Genomic DNA, 11,897 nt, shown 5'->3' on the forward strand with positions numbered 1-11,897 from the left:
GCAGAAAAACGGAGGCAAATAAATAAATAAATAGAAAATTAATAAATAAATTGAACTCCGGAAATTGTCACGTGCTCCGGTTTCTTCTTTCTCACTCTTCTGTCAGAGTGAGGAGGAAAGTTGTCAGGACACACTGAATGAGAGAGCGCAGAGTGATGAGTGAGAGCACTCAGACGGCAAAGTCAGAAAGTTAAAGGTAAAAAAAAAATGCGAATATCGTCAAACTTTCTGTTTTCAGTAAAGTTTGAGAGGAGCCCCTGGAGTCTTTATAGAGTGCTGAAGGCAGAGAAGCACTTTGGCAGTTTGGAGAGAGACAGAGAGAGAGGCTACAGAAATGCAGAGAGAGGGATGCGAGTGTGGTAAGTCCAATTTTTGCGCGCAGTGAAGTGTTTAGGCTTGTTTAAAACTTCCTTTATAAAGACGTCGGGCCTATGACACATCGGCAGTGACTCACTTCATTCATAAAAACACACACACGCAGACACACGCTCTCTCTCCCTCTCCCTCCTCTCGCTCTCTCTCTCGCCGTCTCTCTCCCTCTCCCTTTCCTCCTCCCCTCCCTTCTGCCCTGTCTCCCTTTGCGAAACTTTAAAAAAATGTTCCGTTGTTTTTTTTTTCTTTCCTCTATCACTTTCTCTCTATCCTATCCTATCCTGTCCTGTCCCTATCTCCGGCACTTCCTCCGTCGCATCTCGCTACCTGCCCCAATCAGTCGCATCTACCTCTTTCTATCTTTCCATCGCCAAATCTCTTCCCCCCTAACTCTCTATCACTGCAGATGTTTTAAAAAGCCCATTGTTTTCATGTGTATCAGTACATCTTATGTAACCATGTATCTTTTCGAACCTCTACACTCTAGTTTTACCTGTCCTATCTTTTTCTTGCGTGCTGGTGTGTTTTTGTGTTTTTTTTTCCTGTTATACTTCAGGGTGAAATGTCACAGAAATTGTGCTCCTGCTTGTGGTTTAGGCTACACATGTCACATTCCCAGTATTATGGCTAATACCTTTTAGCAAACACCTTTTTCTCCTGTATTTCTTTTCCTCCTTTTTTTTTTTTTTTTTACCCCTTGCTCCTTTTTTTCAGAGCCCCTCTTGAGACAGCAGCCTGTTATTTCCACTGCCCCCCCCCACCCCCCTCTCTTTTTTTCACTTCTTCTCTCCCTCTCCAGGGTGAAGGAAAGAGTGAGAGACTACGGATAGGAGCAGGAGAAGTGCTGTCCAGACCAGAAGGGGCCTCTCAAAGTGTTGCATAGAAACGGTGAGCGGACACACGCCACAGGAGTGTCGAGGCGGTGGTGGGTTATTTGTGTTTGTGTTTGGGTCAACAACGTATAGAGACACATGCACGTGGATGTGTCACAGAAAGGAGGATTCAGCTCTAATAAACCAAAACAGTCTTTTTCTGGCACCAAAACGCACATGCTGATGCATGCAGAAACATCACAGACTCACTACTCCAACTTGTTTGTGTCTCTCTTTCGTACAAACACACACACACACACACACATACAGAGCGGGGCAGCCTGGAAACACTCAGTCAGGTGCAGTAAAGCGTGGCCCACTGTTGCAAAAGGGCAAAAATGAGTTTCCAGTCATCACATTTGGGACAGCTAATGCATCATACTGTACACACACTGTAAAGTAAATCACAAGGGAATCTCACTCAGACATACACAAAGGGAGGAAAAAAGGGAGAGCGGGAGAGAAGGAAGGAGAGACGGGAGAGAGAGCGGGGAAAAGGAAGAAAGCGTTTTTGAGTCTGGGTGTGAGATTAGGAGACCCTCATTCACAGACATACACTCATGGTGTGGTTAGAAAATAATTAGTGGTGGGCTTTGTATGCGCACACTTGCACACTCATGCACATATACACACAGAGTTGCCAGTCCGGCGGTGGGCCTACACAGACAAACAAACACCCTCCAAATGATGAGGGCCCGGTGGCAACGAGTGGGTGGCAGAGTTGTTGTGGTGAAAAAGGGTCATGCTCTGTTTTCTCGGGTCAACAGTAGAAAAAAAAAGCAGGGAAAGGAGGAGAGCAGGGGGAAGGAGGAGAGGAAATAGATGAGTGCGGTTGGACGTAGGGAGATATTGACACACTCGCTCTTTTTAATTTCCCACATCAAAGGGACGTTTGAAGACACAGCTGGGGAGAGAAGAAAAGAAAGAGTGAAGTTAGTCACTCTCCCTCATTCCCTCTCCGGGCTGCCTCTTATGATGGGGGTCTCCTGGGTGGTTCTGAAGCACTGTTAGGCCATCCGCCAGCACTGATCACTCACACACTATGACACAGGGAGGGTGCCCTTTGAGTGCGTCTGTGTGCGTTTGTGCACGTGGGAGTGTGCACACGTGCATCGATGTCAGTGTGCAAAGTTTAAAAAAAAAAGAAGAAAAAGCTCTGTATCTTTGTTTAGACGTTTGCTTTTTGTGTGTGAGAGCGAGCACAGAGCGGCGCATGTTGGAAAAGGGGGAATCCAGGGTTTGTGTAAATGGGTGTGCATACAGTATATGTGTGTAATTATGGGTATGCGGTGGTACAAGTGCGGTGTCTGTATAACGTGCATGAGCGTTTGCGTGCGCGTCTGTGCGTGAGAGTGTGTTTGTGTGTGGCCTTCATATGCTACCCATTACATCACCAATCTGTGTAAACCACCACAGGAGGAGAAACAGAGTGAGACACTCAGACTACGACCTCAAAGACATCAGAGAGGAAGGGGAACCTGTGACAGAGCCTGCCAGCCTGCCTCGCTGCCAGACAAACTTTACTCACACAAGCTTCTCTCACTTCGCCCGTACTTTACACTGGGTTTGCTGTGCGCCATGGCATGTACTCGCACTTCTATGCTTTCTTCGAATCACTCGAATGCCTCACTCACGTCTCTCACATTTTGCTTCGTTGTTAATCCGCACAGCTGCTCAAATCATTAGTCATTTAAAAAGAAAAAAAAAACCCCTATCAAATTCAGGAGTGTGTGTATTTTTGTAACATCCTGCAATAAACTGACAGGGAAGCGCTTGAAGAATAGATCTTGTAATGTGGGATTTTTTGTTCAATGTTTACTTTAGTGTGCTTTGTGGTTGTACTTTGATTATGAGAACAAATACCAAATCAGCCCATTCTGTTAATGTTGGTTTTCCCATAAATGTTTATTGCCGTGGGTCAATATCCAGGTCCAGGTGGATGAAAAAGTAGTCTTTGTGGATTTTAGGGTTACGTCTCATGTTCTGCTTGCCTCAGTGTCATAAGTAAACAGTGAAGACGCTGGCCGTGACGCAACTCTGCTTCGATGGTAAAAGGGATTATGGGAGAAGAAGTAGTAATAAATTCACCATTTTTATGTTGCGCCCTCATTTCCTCTTGGGAATTCCAACGGGGCCTGAAAAAACAAACCCGGAGATTACGTTCAAAGGGGAAACCAAATGTCCGACCCATTACTGTTAATATTTACCCTCCTATAACAGTACGCTTTCAAGTTTCCCTGTGACCTCCTCAACCTCCTGTCTTCTTCCTCTTTCCTCCGTCATTCTGTCCTTCATTCATTTTCTTCAGCTCGCTCCCAATTGGGGGACTCCAGCGGGGTATCCTATCCTACCCACCACTATCACTGATCCAGCCCCTTTCTTTCCTCCGCTTACCCCTCTTACTGTACCTCAACCTATGTCAGAGAGCGAGTGAGTGTGCTAATAGTTCTGGGGGGGGGGGGGGGGGGGGGGGGAGAGAGAGAGAAGGAGAAATAGTGACACACAGAAAGGGGGCTGCAGTCATTGGGCTATAAAGTGACGTCTCTGACTTTCTTTGTCCATGTCAAAGATCAGCTTTAATGTGCTCTTGCGCTTTTTTAAAAAACAGCTATCAGACAGAAGGGGCTTCTTTCAAGTCCCCACATCACTGTGCCACTGGCAAGCTCTTATTTGAGAAAACTCCCTGCAGACGCGATTTACAAATTACGCGTGTCAATTGCTCTCTTCCTTTTCCATTCGAGCAGCCCACTCAAGACAGATATGGCTGTTGTGCATCTGCTGCTTTGCCTTTTTTATTCGCCCATTAAAGGAGCATATTAACCAGCATCATTATGGCAGGTTTCCTCCTCTGGCTTAGTTCACAGAGCCGTGCAAAAGGGCAGGATGCAGTGATGAAAGGGAGAGCATGAAGCAGACGTCTCTCCCTGGCAGAAAGTTGGGGAGCCAGAACGTTTAAATCAACTCTCTATTAAGCACACTTTTACAAGGGTCATTTTGTTTGGAAACCAAACTCTATGGTATGTGACAAAACACAGTGTATGTGTGTGTGTGCATGTATGTGTAACAGGCAGACTCAACCGAAACCCTCTCCCTCGCTGACTCTGTGTTGCTCACCTGCTCACGTTCACCACCTCCCCAGCTCACTCTCACTGCTTCCAAGCATTTATGCGTCTGCCAGTGAGGAAATCGCGGGCTGAAGGAACAGGTCACAGAAGGAGTATGAGAAGGAGAAGACGAGGGGCGGGAGGGGTGGTGGGGTGTACAGCAGGAAGTAAGCAACCCACGCACAAGGAACTTTTTACTGTGCAAACACTCTTTCCATCTACCCTGCTTGCTTCCTTCATCTCAGACTGGTGTTAATACACTGGAGAGCCCAGGCCTGTCTCAGAGCTCCCGCTTTCTCCTCCGGTTCTCCCTCCCGCTCCTCTCACTCTCATTCTCAGTCGCCTTAAACATTCTTTCCTCTCCTGTCATGATGTGTCCTGTCTGCGTCCCTCTCTCTCCTCATCTCTTCCTCCCCTCAAAGTGCTTCCCTCAACTCCCCCTCGCTTTCTCTTTCACTCACTCGCCACCTTCCCCTTCACCTCTGATCTCCCTGTTTTCTATGATAGTGCAGAGAAACATCCGTGAAACAGTGCTCGAGCAAATTTTTATTCACCAGGCCGACATATCACTCCACCACTGACTCCATGCAGAGGTTTGTTTGGTTTTTTTTTTCAAGTAAAGGAATAAAAAGAGGGGAGTGAAAGTGAAGCTCCTATTTTTGGTGCATTCCTTGGTGCTTGCAGAGCAGTTACCCCAGAGACCTTACTTGTGCATTCGCTGTCTCTTTGTCAGGCTTGCACCACTTCTGTGGTGAGTTACTACATCTATGTGAGATGTGTACTCAATCAAAGCTGACCACTACTTACCGGCGCGCCGTGCGTCTGCGTCAGTCACACATTCAGCCTGTCGTCGTGTTATTCTACGGAAGCTGAGAGCTGCTGACAAACACACAGGGGAAACTGGGAAGGGTGTAAGTGAATGTGTGGTGGGGGGGGGGGCAGCAGAGGTTGCTGAGACGATGGGGAAAGAGTGAGGGGCGCAAGCAGACAAAAGCAAGAAGACTTGCGTGACGTCACAGTTTACCCTAGAGAGCAACTTTGTCAACGTGACATGACCTTAGTCACATTGGGGGAGGCGGGAGGATGCCCTTTTGCAGACAGATGGACACCTACATACACATTGACACATATGCTTACGTCTGTTCACACCAGCATTTAAAACTATTTATAGGCCACTATCCCCTTTAACCTGACAAGGTCCGGCTGTTTCTCTGAATGCTGACGCATTTCAGGTCCCTTCATCACTTGCCATTCATTAAATTAACGCTCATTACACACTGACAATCGTAAATCAACCTCCCACAACAATGATAGCAGATAACACAACTTATAAGAGAGCACATGGGCAGCTCGTTCTCCTGAACACTTCCTGTGCGTCAGCCATAGAGAGTGTGTAAATTTCATCATAACTGAGAGCAAACACAGGAAGGGAAATTTCATATCCGCATGTTGTCACTGTTTATGTTTTGAAGCAGAGTACGTAAAGGGATTGGGAGCCGAGCACAACTGGTTTAGAGGCAGAGTATATTTGAAAATGTCTGGAAATCAAGAAAGACTTCTCTCCGCATTCAGTAGGCTGCGCTTTGACCGCACAGGGAGGGGAGGTGGACCTCAAGTTCACTGAAATGTCAACTTTGGTTTGAAGTGACTTTGACTAAAAGCAGTGCAAACATAGCACAGAAGATACACTGTTGTCCGTCTTAGATTCAAATTTCAGCGGTTGTTGTGTTGCTGTTTGTTTTTCTTCTCTTTTCTTTTTTTTTGTGTATTCTCCCGAGGAACAAAAACATTTACTGTAAATGTTTATTTAAAATGTGAACTGTCTATCCCTCATACTTCTTGGACATGCTATCTTATCTCTGGAATAGTGAGAGTAAGATATGGAAGTAATGTGTTTGCGTGCATTCTTCTTAACCACCGTTATCATTATCTCCAGCTGACAAGTTTGACGGCCATCTTTTCCTTGCACATCTGCACATCCCTGTCACAGCCCCCGGTGTCTCTCGAGTTTTATTTTCTTGACCTTTGTTCATCGTGGGAATGCAAAAAAAAGAAAAGAAAAAAAAAGCTCAGTTTAGGATGCAGTTTGAGAACCGCTTGTATCATTGAGGTCTATGACTAAGAGGAACGACATGAAAGTTATTCTAATCTCTCTATAATTGTTCAGAATGTTTATGTGCACTTTGACCCCCCTGCTGTTCCCAATTAGCCATAAACTGCTCTGTCGGGAGACATTTAAATGCCTTGCATGTCTCCTTTTTTTCAATAACATTTTCTGAGTCAAGGACTTAGAAATGAAAGCTATCCAGAATTTTCTATTTTTGGCACAGAGTTCACACACATTGACAGCAGCCCCCCTCCACCACCACTACCCGCCGCTTCATTCTTTTTATGTCACCTCCTCCTTTTTCTCCCCGGCTCCTCATCCTCTTTCTGTTCATCAATCACACTGTCCGTCCTCATCAAAAGCAAACCCCTGGATGTATGAATGATGTTAGCTTGCATCAGCGCCTGCCTTGCATTGCAGACACCCTTGTGGCTGGCTGGACCTCCAGCAGTGCCAGGAAGTATGCTAAGAATGCAAGGAATGGCCCAGTGAACGATAAGTAGGAAATTCCCTGCAGTAGACTGGACTAAATGCCCAAAAGCAACCGGGGCAAGGACATTCATCGGGGATAATAAATGACGATAAAGAGTGGGATTGGAGAAGACGGAAGAAGGAAATCTAGACTGACGTAGGTCTAGGCTATAACTCTAAAACAGTGAACAAAGGCAGTGGCTTTATTAGGAGGCCGACAGAGAGGATGAAGAAAAGGATGGGGCCATGACACACATAAAGAGACAAGAAAGGGACAGGAGGGGTTGGGATGACTGGATCAAGATAGGTGGGACACTAATAGGGAAAAGAGCAAATTAACAGAGGAAGAGGTGGATTTGAAAAAACAAAGTGATACCATGGAAAAGAATGACTGAATAAAGATAGCAACTACAAAGACATAAATCAATCTATCGTTCATCGAAAGGGTGCTGAACGAGATCGAGAGCTGGCTGTGGAGCAGGAAGAGGGCGTTCAGATAGAGGCATGTCACAGGAAAGATAAAGCTCTTTAATCAGCCCCTGATTGGGTGACTGTGACTGGGAAGAGGACACACACCTCACAGACAGATTTCTTGCTGGTGAACCCTTCGGTTTGACTGACACCGCCTCTGTATGACTCACTCACCTGACTTTTTCTTGCCATCTCCCACGCAGTGGCATGTGCAGAGGCTTTCAAACATGGTTTAAACAGCGAGCGCAACATTGCCAAACCCTGATCCAGATTAGCCTCCCGTCTGTAGTGACCTACTAAATGCGACTTTACATCAGCTTCTTCTAACAAGCCTACACCCCTTTTGTCTGGCTGCTGTTTTTCAGAACAGCCGGGTGGTAATTGTTTTGAGTTGCCAAATTGCGACAGGAGGGATTAGATTACCTACCACCGGGGTAGTACCCCCCTCCTTGTTTCCCCATTTTCCCCGGATTACATCAGAACAGAAGCACCTTCATTTGTGAGTAAGCACATACCTCACAGATGCACGGGAGGCCAAAAACATGTCAGATGTGTTAGAATACAAAGGAGATAATGGGATATATGAAACAGGGCAGGAAGTGTAAACAGTCCTTCCTGTGTATGGTTTTTTTATTCAACTCAATGGAAAGATAAGAGATGTAGAAGATGGTTGATGGGGATCTAGTTTCTGTTCATGCATGCTGGTGTGTGCCTGTATATGTGCTTCTGCATGTTTGCTTATTGTTCCTATCTGGCCTAAACCCAGTCTTTTCTGTATCCAGATCATAAATAACAACCTAGAAGGAAATGAAACATTAAAAAACTCCCAAGGGTGTCTTATCTTGTATGACATTGATTCATTCCTGTAATATCATGATCATAGCATAGACCTTGGCCAGATATAATAACAAAATTGAGACAGATAAACAATATTCTCAGCCACAATCTGGGCTTTCTCTTTCAAAAGCTATGTATTAATTCATCTTCAGTAAGAAGCATTCTTGCTTGACAAAGCAGGTCATTTAAATTGGCAGTCAGAAAATACTTTCCTAGACCAGGTCAACATTGTAAAGCTTAATGGAGACACAGTAAGTAAAGACCAAGATGAGATGAGATGAGAGCCAATACATGAGACTCCATTTGTACTTTATGGTGTGGTTGTGCAGGGTCAGGATTGGATCCAGTGAATGTGGACAGTTATGCTTTTCTCTCGTATGTTTAGTTCAAAACCTCATAAAATGACTCGGTGTGGTTCTCTGGCTTTTCGACCCATCTGAAACAGCTGACACAAGACTGATAAGTGGGTGTGTGAGTTTTGAGGTGAAGCAGTGAAAGGCTCAGGCAGACAAGGAGGAGTTTTTTTTTTTCTTTTCTCATTAACTCCATTAAAAAGAACCCCTGGGAAGTTTGGACGACTGACAGCTGAGGTGGAGCCTGCGGCAGCCAAGCAGGAGGGAGAGTGTTTTCATGTGTTTATGTGTGTGTTTTCCTTCACTCCTGGGACTTATATATACACATACATATATGTGGCTGCAGGTCTGTCTCTCAGGCCCTGAGCTGAGTGTGATGGGGGTTCACTCAGGGGTATAAGACCAGGCCTGGGGACGACCTGTGGAACACCCTCATTATCCTCCAGGCAGCGATGCTTTTGAGGTGTGGTCCCCCCGCCACCCTTCACCCCCAATGTGCCGAATCAGTGGAAGGCAGAAACCCAGAGAGTATCCCTGACACTAATATGGAAAAAAGCCTGTTTGGAGTGAATATAAGGGCAAATATTATTCTTCCTGAGCGTAACCACGGCGAGCACCTCTGACCTGGCAGTGAAAGTGCTGAAACAAAAAGCCCAAAGACTTTTTCTGCTCCATCAAAGCAGCGCTACATAAAATAAACATGGCCATCAGATTACCACGCTGAACACGGGGCCGCGTTAGCCCGCGCCGGCCGCCCTGCCGCCCAACCCCATGGCTCTATGGGAGTTAAGTGTGGGGTCCGCTCAGTCAACACCATGACGCAAAATGGAACAAGCCTCTGACAGAAGCCCCAGGCTGATGGAATAAGGCCCCTGCCCACAGGCCCCCTGGCCCGGGAGAAACATACTGAACAAGAACGAAAGCGAGAGAGAGAAGCAGGAAAACAGAAGGAAAGAAGAAAGGAAAAGGGAAGAGGTAGACGAGGCCATTTTGGTAAAGAGGAAAAGACCACCAGTTTCAAATTTGCACCTCTCTCCCAAATTGAACAGCACGTGCATGAAGGCAAAAAGCTGCTTGAGAGAACCAGCAGCAGCAGGCTAGGACAGACAGCCGCCAGTGGAGAGAAGGCCGCGGCAGAGCAGGACAGGGCAGGGTAAGATACAGTGGTTGGTGGTGGTGGTTGTAGCTGCCAGAGAGACTGTGAGGCTTACCTGGCTAGTCCTACTAACAGTGGACAGCCTCAGCTCGGTGGATCTGACCTCACAGGGGTTCCTTTATATCACGGCCTATGCCTGTGTGCATTTGTGTGTAGGTGCATGCATGTGTGCACCAAAAAAAAGAAAGAAGAAGAAGTTTATGTGTTTATGTGAGGAGTTCACGTTTGGGTGATGTAACTAGGAGAAAACAAATCTGTCCCTTGAGCTTTTCTCTTGGCCTTGTAATCACCCCACTGAGGCTCTGCTGTCTGGTTCATCATGAGTCTCCACCATCACCAACCTCAGCTTCAGCCTGTCGTCTGTCTGCGTCTCACAGATGTCCCTCCGAGCATCCCTGACCTTCTCCTCAGTTATCTCAAACCCCACACAGATTCTTACATCCCCAGTCTGTCTTTTTTGTTGTCTCTGACAGGGACATGCACATTATTCCACTTTCAGCTGACTTCACGCTACAACTACTTTTAGTTTGCACTTGAACCTCACAAGTCTCATTTCTTTGTCCTATATGAGTGATCCAATAGTCAGCATTTTCTGCCCTTTTTGCCTGACATATGACCTGAAAAACCTTCTTATACTGTAGGCTTTAGGATGACGCAAGGCTCAGGTAAAGTGCTACCAGATCGCAAATAGATACTGACGCTGTGCCAGGTTGTAGCTGTTAGCGTTAAGTGTGAGAGCCACAGGCTTTTTCACTCCTGTGTGTACAACAATGAGCACAATCACTGTGGTCCACTGGGCCTCACACCAGCAGCATTGCGTTACCACCCGTGCCTCCCTACTGTTCTCCTTTTCTTTTCATCCTTCCCTCCTTTTCTCCTCTGACTCAGCCGTTTTGTAGGAAACTCCGTCCCTTTGAAGAAGGGAAGAATCTTTCATTACTCGACAGCAGGGAGAGAGAAAGAGATGATAGGGACGGAATAACTGCCCCATTGTCTTCACCCCCTCCCTCCATCCACCAATGATAATTGTGTTGGGCTAATTACAGAGAGCTGCAACAACAGGTGTGGGGCTGTGCACCTGGGTAAAGAAGTGTACTTAGTCCTTGTGTGTGTGTCAGACAGAAAAAAAGAAAAAAAAAGAAAAGAGTTGTGTGTCTCTGTGTGACTACGCAATTCTGGGAGAAAGTGGGGCTGACATGTACAGTTTGTTAGTAATTGAGATCACAGAAAACCTTGTGTGTGTCACATCCTTACAAAACCTCACTTGTTAGTGATAGTACTCAGACACTGGTCACCGCATTGTATCACAGACTACTGTATTATCACACAATGAGCACGGACCTATACCAGTCTGTCTTCCATCTGTGTTTAATTATAAAGCTACAAACTACATCTGTATGGCATTACTGGAAAGTTTAAATTAGCACACAACGCAGTCTCACTCTCACTCATACGCCACATTGAATTTCAAATGAGAGTGATTACAATCACCTAATTGATGAATTTAACCACAGGGGGCCTCTCCTCATGATTCATAATCTATAACTGGTCTTCTCAGTGGCATGTTTTTCAGTGTCGGCACAGTAAGAAAGCGGGGGGACAGAACCAGAGGCAACAGTAATGATGTAAGCAGGGGTCTCTCACGGGACTGATGTGTTTTTGGAAATTTTTTGGCTTTTTACCGTAAAGGAACTCATCTGAGAAGCTGACCGGAAGAAAGGAAGCCATTTGGATGGACGCCAAAGGAGGAGCATGATAACTTTCTCTGAGACGTCACAGAGCTTCATTCTCAAAACAAAGAAAGTTGGGAACTGTTTTCTAAAGACGTTTGGCTGACCCCGCAGTTAAATTGACTGGATATTGCCAAACTGGAACAGACGCACTTTCAAGTTACTCACTCTCAATGATGATATCACCTGTCTGCTGTCTACTCACGAGAACTTCTTGCTGTTTTATGCTTAATGAGCTGGACTTTTTCTTCAGGGACCCAGGGGGATCACACCACATTAATGAAAAAGGAAACCCTACACACCAGTGTGTCACATTGACCAAAGGGGAATGAAAACTCACTCCTGCTTTTAAGTAACCAGCTTTCGCCTTTACAACAGCTTACCTTGGTAAAGGTAACCTTTGTGCGCGATGATCACAGTCTCA

General features: G+C 45.9%; 1 long non-coding RNA gene across 1 annotated transcript; it reads left to right on the forward strand.

Moving 5' to 3' along the window:
* Positions 1-150: 150 nt before the first annotated feature.
* LOC134635254 (uncharacterized) lies at positions 151-2,947 on the forward strand. Its single transcript, XR_010094946.1, has 3 exons — positions 151-359; positions 1,172-1,260; positions 2,661-2,947. It is a non-coding gene; the product is annotated as an uncharacterized LOC134635254 (long non-coding RNA).
* The last annotated feature ends 8,950 nt before the right edge of the window (positions 2,948-11,897 follow it).

This window comes from Pelmatolapia mariae, linkage group LG10_11 (assembly GCF_036321145.2).
Source record: "Pelmatolapia mariae isolate MD_Pm_ZW linkage group LG10_11, Pm_UMD_F_2, whole genome shotgun sequence".
NCBI lineage: Eukaryota > Metazoa > Chordata > Actinopteri > Cichliformes > Cichlidae > Pelmatolapia > Pelmatolapia mariae.